This window comes from Cryptomeria japonica, chromosome 9 (genome assembly GCF_030272615.1).
Source record: "Cryptomeria japonica chromosome 9, Sugi_1.0, whole genome shotgun sequence".
Taxonomy (NCBI): Eukaryota; Viridiplantae; Streptophyta; class Pinopsida; order Cupressales; family Cupressaceae; genus Cryptomeria; species Cryptomeria japonica.
In genome coordinates this window covers 394,207,489-394,216,012 of record NC_081413.1, presented here as the reverse complement: position 1 = coordinate 394,216,012, position 8,524 = coordinate 394,207,489, and positions in this window count along the sequence as shown.

The following is an 8,524-nucleotide window of genomic DNA, read 5'->3' as shown; positions in this document are numbered from 1 at the left end:
TTCCTCCTATTTTTCTCCTAATTTCATGGGAATGACATTTCAATTTGTCATAATTTGTCATAATTGACAATCAATCAATTTTGACATAGAAATTTGTCATAATTTTGTCATAAATTATCAATCAATCAATTTTGCATAGAAAGTGCAAATTTGTCATAATTGACATTCTTGATTTGCAATTTCCATTTGAATCTCTTCATGCTAATTTGATCATCTCTCCAATTTGTCTATAAATTGGATGATTTTCTTCAATCCCAACTAATCACATTATCGAACGAATCACTTTTTCGAATCACTTTGTCGAATCAATCACGCTTCGAGTATTCTTGCGCTACTACCTTGTCTACTTGCTTTCATCTCATGTGTATCCACTTGTAGGTGAGATCCACAACAAAGCTATTTGAAGGAGAAAGAAGGACAATGGAGCCACATGAAGGAGACATTCAAATCTACATTTGGTTTGCTTAATTTTCAAATCTTGAATGTTTTGTTTTCATGTCTTTATTGAGTGTGTTAGGATTGATCATTGCATTTGAGCTTTTGTGATTGAGCTAGATTACTAATGTTGATATTTGCTTTGATGATTTCCGATTTCCTAGCTACATTAATTGGTGAACCCGACATGAACTAACCCCTTAACCATGCTTTTGAGTGCTTTTGAGATGATTTGCAGGTCAGAAACCCAAGAAATAGGGTAGTGCAGGGCTTTATGAGAACTTCTGCGCCTGTGTGAGTAATCCTACGCCTGTGTAAGCAATCCTGCGCCTGTGTGAGTAATCCTACATCTGTGTAAGCAATCTTGCACCTGTGTGAGTAATCCTGTGCCTGTGTAAGCAATCATGCACCTGTGTGAGTAATCCTGCGCTTGTGTGAGTAATCTTGCGCCTGTGTGAGTAATCCTGCACCTGTGTAAGAAATCATGCACCTATGTGAGTAATCCTGCGCCTGTGTGAGTAATCCTACACCTATGTAAGAAAGACATTCTGCGCCTATGTAAGGCCAGAAACAGAGGTAAAAGGCAGTGTTTTTTTACTTGCAAATTGTTCTGTTTTGCATGCTGTTTCTACTTTTTTGGTTTTGGGTACTGATTCTCTATGTAGCACCTTGGCATACGCATGGAAAAGACAACAAATGAAACTAATAACACGTTTTATGCAGGTTTGATAGTCAAAGACTAAACATATCAAACTTTTGACTTACGTTTTGCAGGTTGCCTTGGATTACAACTAAACTTTGTGTTTGTAATTCATATTTAGGCACCTAGTATGATTTCTAAATAGGATGGAATGAATATATGTTTTCTTTGATTATTGAGTTTGACATTGGAGTAGGAGAGTATTCTCTCATCCTTCTTAGGGTGATCAAAAATCCAGATCTTCGATACCATGCTCATGTTTTTGATTGTGTGTCACCTTTAGAGGGCCTGCCTTCCCGACCATTCGCTTTTGCAAGCAAGTGATAATCGTGAGAAGGGAACGACCCAAAGTGAGTACGGCTAGAATACCTTGGCATTCTAACTCACTATAAATAAATACCTAATGAGCGAAAGCTTTGAACAAAGGGTTACATGGGAATTGCAGTTACTTGGGAAGTGATGACCCTTGAACTCTTTCTCATATCAACATCTAAGTAGGGCCTCATGGTCTAAATTGTTCTTGCATGACTACATTTGTTTGGCATCTTGGTGGGCTTAATGTCTCAATCACGCTTGCGTGACACCAAGGAGTAATGCTTAACAGAAATCCTTACTAAACACCTTGTATTTAGAGGCCAAAAATCCTTCTAGTTGCTTGAGAAGGACAAGTTCGGATACTTGGAAGAGATACTAAGTTTGCCATGGGGAGATTTCTATGGGGACTGATACTTGGCTGCCCTAAGAAGTGAGTGTCATGGAGGGGAGCCCGTGGGGTCAAGCATCTATGTATTCTCCTTGAATCTCATAATGAGTCTACCTCTCAAGTACCTACTGTCCTTGCCATCCATAAGAAATGTGTGAATGAGCATGATTGTCTTAAGTCTAAGTTGAAATATCTTGTCTTCTTTGTTTGTCAAAATTTGAATTGTATCTCATTTCAAAAACAAGGCAAATTGATTCAAAACAAGGTTAAACACAGAAACATTTCATCCAACAAAGTTCAAAACACCTTCAAACATGGTTGTCAAACATTTTTCAAAATCTTGTCTTAACATTCATGTCACTTATATTTAGGTTCATCTTAGGTTTGCATTTTGCAAATTCATTGTCAATTACCAAGGTTAAGTTTCACCTAGGTCATACTCCTTTGCATATCAATAAGGGTCATTCATTTGCATGTGTCCTCTTGCATTAGAGTAATACCATTTCATAATTCAAACTTAGATTGACATTGTCATACATTTGCATTTGCATACCCTAGGTCCTTTCATTAAGTATAGGTCATTATCATATTATATTAGGGTCATTTGCATAGTAATTGTCCCTTTGCATATAGTGTCAAAACTAGGTTTTGTCATACTTGAGTAATCCAAATCTTTGATAAACCCTAAGTCATTGTTAGGAATTCTAGACCTTGTCAAACTTTTGTTTTTTTGTCATCAATGTCATTTGGTCAAACCTTTCTTAGTATCCAAGCATATAGGGGAGACATTGTCATTTTGTCCTTTGAGGTCTAGACATCATTTCAATTTCCTAAGGGTCTCTTTTTAGATTTGCATTTCAAAAGTTTGTCAAAATCTTGAAAAACAACCAAAAACATAGATTGCACTCTTGCCATAGATTGCATTTTCATCTATTTAGTTTGCATTTAGTTGCATATCATACATTATCCTTGAAAAATCCCAAAAACATTGCATAGTGACATGTCTATTGAAACAAGGTTCCAAGCACCAATGATGCAACAAAGTTTGACATATCAACCGACAATGCAATCGAATTTTAATCCAAGGCAATCACAATTATATCCAACCCAACAACAAGGCAATATCGATCAAACTTTTTATGATGAAACAAGTCTCCAAATACAAAAACTAGAGGAAAAACTAGCTCAAGAAAATGAGATTTTGGAACAAAGAGTGAAAAACATTGAGAAGAATAGATCACAAATGTCCAAAATGTTTTGAAAATTTCCAGGTTGAAATCCAAAGATTGAGCCAATTGATGTAAGATCTCTTCTTGAATGATCAGACATACCAGCTCTCCTCTCCCAAATAGAGATGATGAAACAATTTCAAGAAAAGAGACAACATCAATTTCAACATTATGTGCCTCCACAACAAGAACAAGAAGGTGTTTACTATCAATCAGATTTTCAACCAATACAACCAATGGTTCAACCAATTGTTCAACATATACAACCAATACAACCAATGGTCCAATTTCAACAATATGTCCAACCAACTATACAATTTCAACAAATAGTTCAACCAATGGTTGAATATCAACAAGTTCAATCAGCATATCAATGTCAACAACCACAACCAAACATTCAAAAACAAAGGTTGCAGCACACACCAAGCCAAGTTTTAAACATGTCGGAACAATTGAACCAAGTCCAATATCAAAACATGACATCAAACCAAAAACAAGTTCAAATTCCAGATACAACTATGTCAAAACCTCGAAAGAAAGGTGGCTTTATTGCAATGCTCTTAAGGAACCTACCAAGTGAGTTCTTTGAAGAAGATCAAACTAAAGCACTTATGTCTAGCAATGCCTCATCCCCCCACAAAAAAATTGACTCCCCAGTGGCATCTATCCCTACACCTTTAGAAGTTTCAGAAGAACCTTCTATATTGTCCTCGTCAAACAATGCACCCAAGGATGCAAATATCCAAGGGCTATCCATAATTGATAATCCAATTCATGATGCACATCCTTGTCATGTTTCAGAAATACAAGACCCAATGCCACCATGCACTTTATTGCCATTACCTATTTTAGAGGACCCCATTCGAAGTCCCTCTTCCTCATGTTCAAGCATTGATTCCTTGCCAGAATCCATCACAAATGTTCAAAGTGCATCCCTTTCATGCCAAATCATTGATTCCTTGTCAGAATCCTCCATGCATATCCAAAGTTCAACCCCATGTCAAGAGGATAATTTAGACCATAAAGAAATGCGTGTTAAAATAGATCAAGATCAAGATCTTGAAACCTTATCATCCCATCCAATTGTTGACCAAGATCCCATTTCCCCAGACACTCACAATGATTCCCCTATTCTTGTCCATCCTATCCAAAGTCCTATTGACACTCCATTCCCCGAGCAAGATCAAGATATCCCAGTCCATCCAATCCCAAATGACCCCCTTCCATTTCATGAACAAAATGTCCTTTCAAATCCCATTGACATTCTAGATATCCCTTCCATCCTTTCCGATGATCCCATTAAAAGTCAAGAGAAAAGCACCTTTAAAGAGGATTCCAATGATCTTCCTCCTTGTCAAGATCAAATTATTCCTTCAGATCCTCCACAAGATCCACTTGTTCCTTCATCTCCTTGTCCTAATGCTCCATATACACTCCAAGATCGCATTTTTATTGATGATCCCATTATTTCTCCCATTCCATCTCTTGAAGAGCCTGTCATTGAACCATGTCCACTACACAATTCTAGTCCCCCTCATGATCTTGATCCCCTTCATGATTCTAACATGTCAGTGCAAGATGTTCATGAACCCTCGACATGCACAATGGGTTCTTCAACTTTGGTGAAATCCGATCCACTTCAAGATCTAATTATTTCTCTCATATCATATCCACCTCATAATGGACTCGCGTCTTCTTCCCAAAGAAAAGAGTATCCTACAAGTCAAGATATTCATAAAGGCAAAGGAGTAGACCTTCACGAGAAAGAATCCCTTCATGTTAAAGAAAATATTAAGGGTCATGTCTACACAACTCACTCTCAAGATGTTGGTATCCCTCCATCAAAATCAAAACATACACCTTCCCCATCATACCTTCCATCCATCTTAGGTCCTTATATCCCTTCATCCTCTATGCAAGGTCAGAAAAGGCACACATCCTTGAGTAAATTTTAGTCATCCAAAAGAACTCCATTTCATTCATAATCATCCATGCATTCCTTTCCCCCTCCTAGCAATTTGGATGCCAAGCATAAAAGTCATAAGTCTAAAAATCCACATGTATTCAAGGATCAACATGTCCAATATAATCGACATGTCAAAACAAAGAACAATATGATCTATAAAGAAAAAAATATATCCAAAAGGCCACAAAGGCCCACTGAGCAAAATAAAGAAAGTCAATATATATATGGGTTCCTAAATCCCTTATGCAAGCAATGCACACCAAAGAACCACAAAAGCATGAAAAATCAAAAACCATGTGGATCCCTAAGCGGCTCCTTGAAGCACAAAAGCCTAAAGAAACATCAAAATTGGCATCTACAATTGCTATTCCTCCATCCAAACATTCCAAGTCTATTCCTCCATCACCTTCTTTATCCATTTTGGGCCCTTATGTCCAAAATCCATAGCCTTTCCTTCGTCAAAATCTCAATATCCAAAATACGTCTTTCCTCCATCAGTCCATCACCCCTCAAGGTGTGTGCCAATGTCGATCTTGCCTTCATTTCCATCCACTGAAGCCAAATTCTTCCAATACCCTACCTATTATCCAATGCATATTTTCCATCCTTCTATCCCTTTGATCCAATCCTTTGCATAAATCCTTGCCTTAGTTTCATCTCATTTTCCATGTCCTTATCCTACCAACGTATTTGAGCATACTTTTAAAGGTCATGGTCCATTTTTTTCAAGGCTACTATCCAAACAAAAAGATGTTTGAGTCCTTCTTCCATCCCCTATCATCTGTCCATCTTCTATTGAAAAATTCAAAATACAAAAAAATCAAAAAAGTGAAAAAAGAAAAAGAAAAAAAAAAGTAAAGCAAAAATAATTCATCCACTGGTGAAAACCTGACAAACAGGCGCCTTGGGCAAGTACCATGATGAAAACCTAGCAAACAAGCGTCATGTGTAATCTACGAACTTCTTGCACACCACACTTGGGGGCAGGTTTCTTCCTTCATTATCCTATCGAACCCCTGTCATTACCCTTCATATCCTATTGTCCCTCATGTCCAATTTCCCTTTCCACCTTTGATCTTGACAAGGCTGACAATCTTCATGAGCATCATGCATCTTGTTTGCAGCTTTTAGTCTATCATAGCTTTTGGTCATTTATCCATTTGCTTATTATAACCTTTCATCCATATTCCCTAGCTTATTGCAACTTTCTGCCACTATCCCTTAGCCTACCTCAACCTTCAGTCCATGTCCCTTATCCATTCTTAGTCTTGCTTATCCTATCCATATCTTATCACTATCCATACACTCTTTTTCATTCCTTGATCTTGATCTGACATAAGGATGTGAAATGCAAAACATGTTTTTCAAAACCTCTTGACATGTCCCTCATGCCATGTTCCTACTTTACATTGTCATATCCAGTCTCTTGTCCCATCATGCAATAGCCCTTGAAAATTGCATCCGTATTGTCTCCATGATAAAAGGCCTTTGTCTTCCCTCTATCCACCATTATTTCAGAAAGCCTATTTATTCACCTATCATATTCCTTGCCTTACTAGACACTGGGGGCAAAATCATAAAAAATTGAAAAATGTCCTGAAATAATTCAAAAAAATTGAAAAATGTCCTGAAATAATTCAAAAAAATTGAAAAATGTCCTACAAAAATCTCTAAAAATCAAAAAATGTCCTGAAAAAAGTCCCTAAAAAGCCAAATAAAGTCCTGAAAAACATGAACAAAAAATTTCAAAACATTAAAATCCAAAAACAAGCATTTTGCAATAAATGATCCCTCTGTGCATAGACAAATCACTGAGCATCCATCCAACAACAATTAATCACAATGTTGCACTTTAATGAAATCACGCATTAACAGATGAACTTTTTCAATCAAACCAGACATTCAAACTGATCAAAATTGTCATATCAATCAACATCATTCGTCTTTGTCACTGTTGTCTTCAAAATCTGATTTCCTTTAACATCCTTAGAATAATATGGTTAAACTCGGTGTAGAAGAGACATTAAAGATAAGGAAATTCTCAAGACAACATATGACAAGGTTTGATTGAACCTTCTACACTTCGGACTTACTCAGAGCCCAGGTGGGTATACCTTTGTGATTTGAATTCACACTTTCAAACATAAACCCACAGCAAACCAGTCTAGAAAACCAATGGATCTATTCACCTTGAAATCAACTAAAAACAAAGAATGAAAATTATACTTAAATTCAGCATTTTGATCAACAAAACATGAAATAAACAACTTCAATTAATACCAGTTCCTTATCCAAGGTCACAGAGTCATCTAAACTCAAATAAGACTCCTCAAACAAAACATATTTATGCTTCCCGTTGGCTTGGTTTCTATTAATCCTTGTATATGCCTGACACCTACAAGAATTCAAGCATTCCAAACTAAGCTATGGTCATCAAAATTCAAAGTCTCTTCCAAATATTTTACTGGTATGAGTGATCCCCGCATCTTTAATTTCCCTCCTAAAGAGAAAAGCTAACGAACACTTCTACTAAAATTGCTTTGCAATTCCATTCAAACAGAACAACCCTGGATTATTCAAAATGAAAACAGTATACAAATTTGTAAACACACTTGAAGACAACACAAAGCTTCACTCAAAACCAATGGTCTGTATATTGATATTTAGTTCAAGATATATTACAAGAAATTTTGAGTATTCTCCATTAGACTTAGAAAAGCTCAGATAAATTTCTACAGCGTTTTCTTACAATTTTTTGCGATCCCTCTTCCTCTAGTCCTGGTATCCATTTATAACAACATGGATGCACAAAGCTTCGGACTTCTCGAGGAGAGTTTGTTACAATCATTTCATTCAAAATAAAGAGGTTACAATCTTTTCCCAAAAAACAGTTACAAGCTCTTTTCGGCCTCTGCAGTTTCTTCAACAAGCTGTTTAGTTGCAACCTCTTTTATCTTTTCAGGGGCACTCTCCAACTGTTCCAGATCATGGGTGGCATATTTAATTGTCCACTCATCATACACCTCTTCTGTCAGCCATGAGAAATTAATCACTTTATCTTTAGTCTTAGTCAACCTTTTCCAAGAATTCCTCATTTTGTTGACTTTTGAATTGAGAAAACCATAATGTGACTTAATTTTCTCTATCTCTTGTATTGTCACAACAAAGAAAGAAGCATCATCTAGATCAATAATTCCTTTAACTCTCACTGACAATTTAGCTTCTATCTCCTTAAGCCACATTTGTTTGTCCTTTAATTGATCCGAGCTAGCAAAAACTCCTGGGAGCAACTCAAAAACTTGATCAGTGTACTCCTTCTTGCACAAATTAACCTTCCTATCCACATTATCCACCTCTGCTGCTAATTGTACTAAGACTTTAGCGACATCAGAAGTGGATTTGATGATGGGATTGGCCCTTGCCTCATCATAGGATACACACATAAACTCTAAATCTTGCTCCCTAGGCCTCCATTTATCAAAAATAGGTGT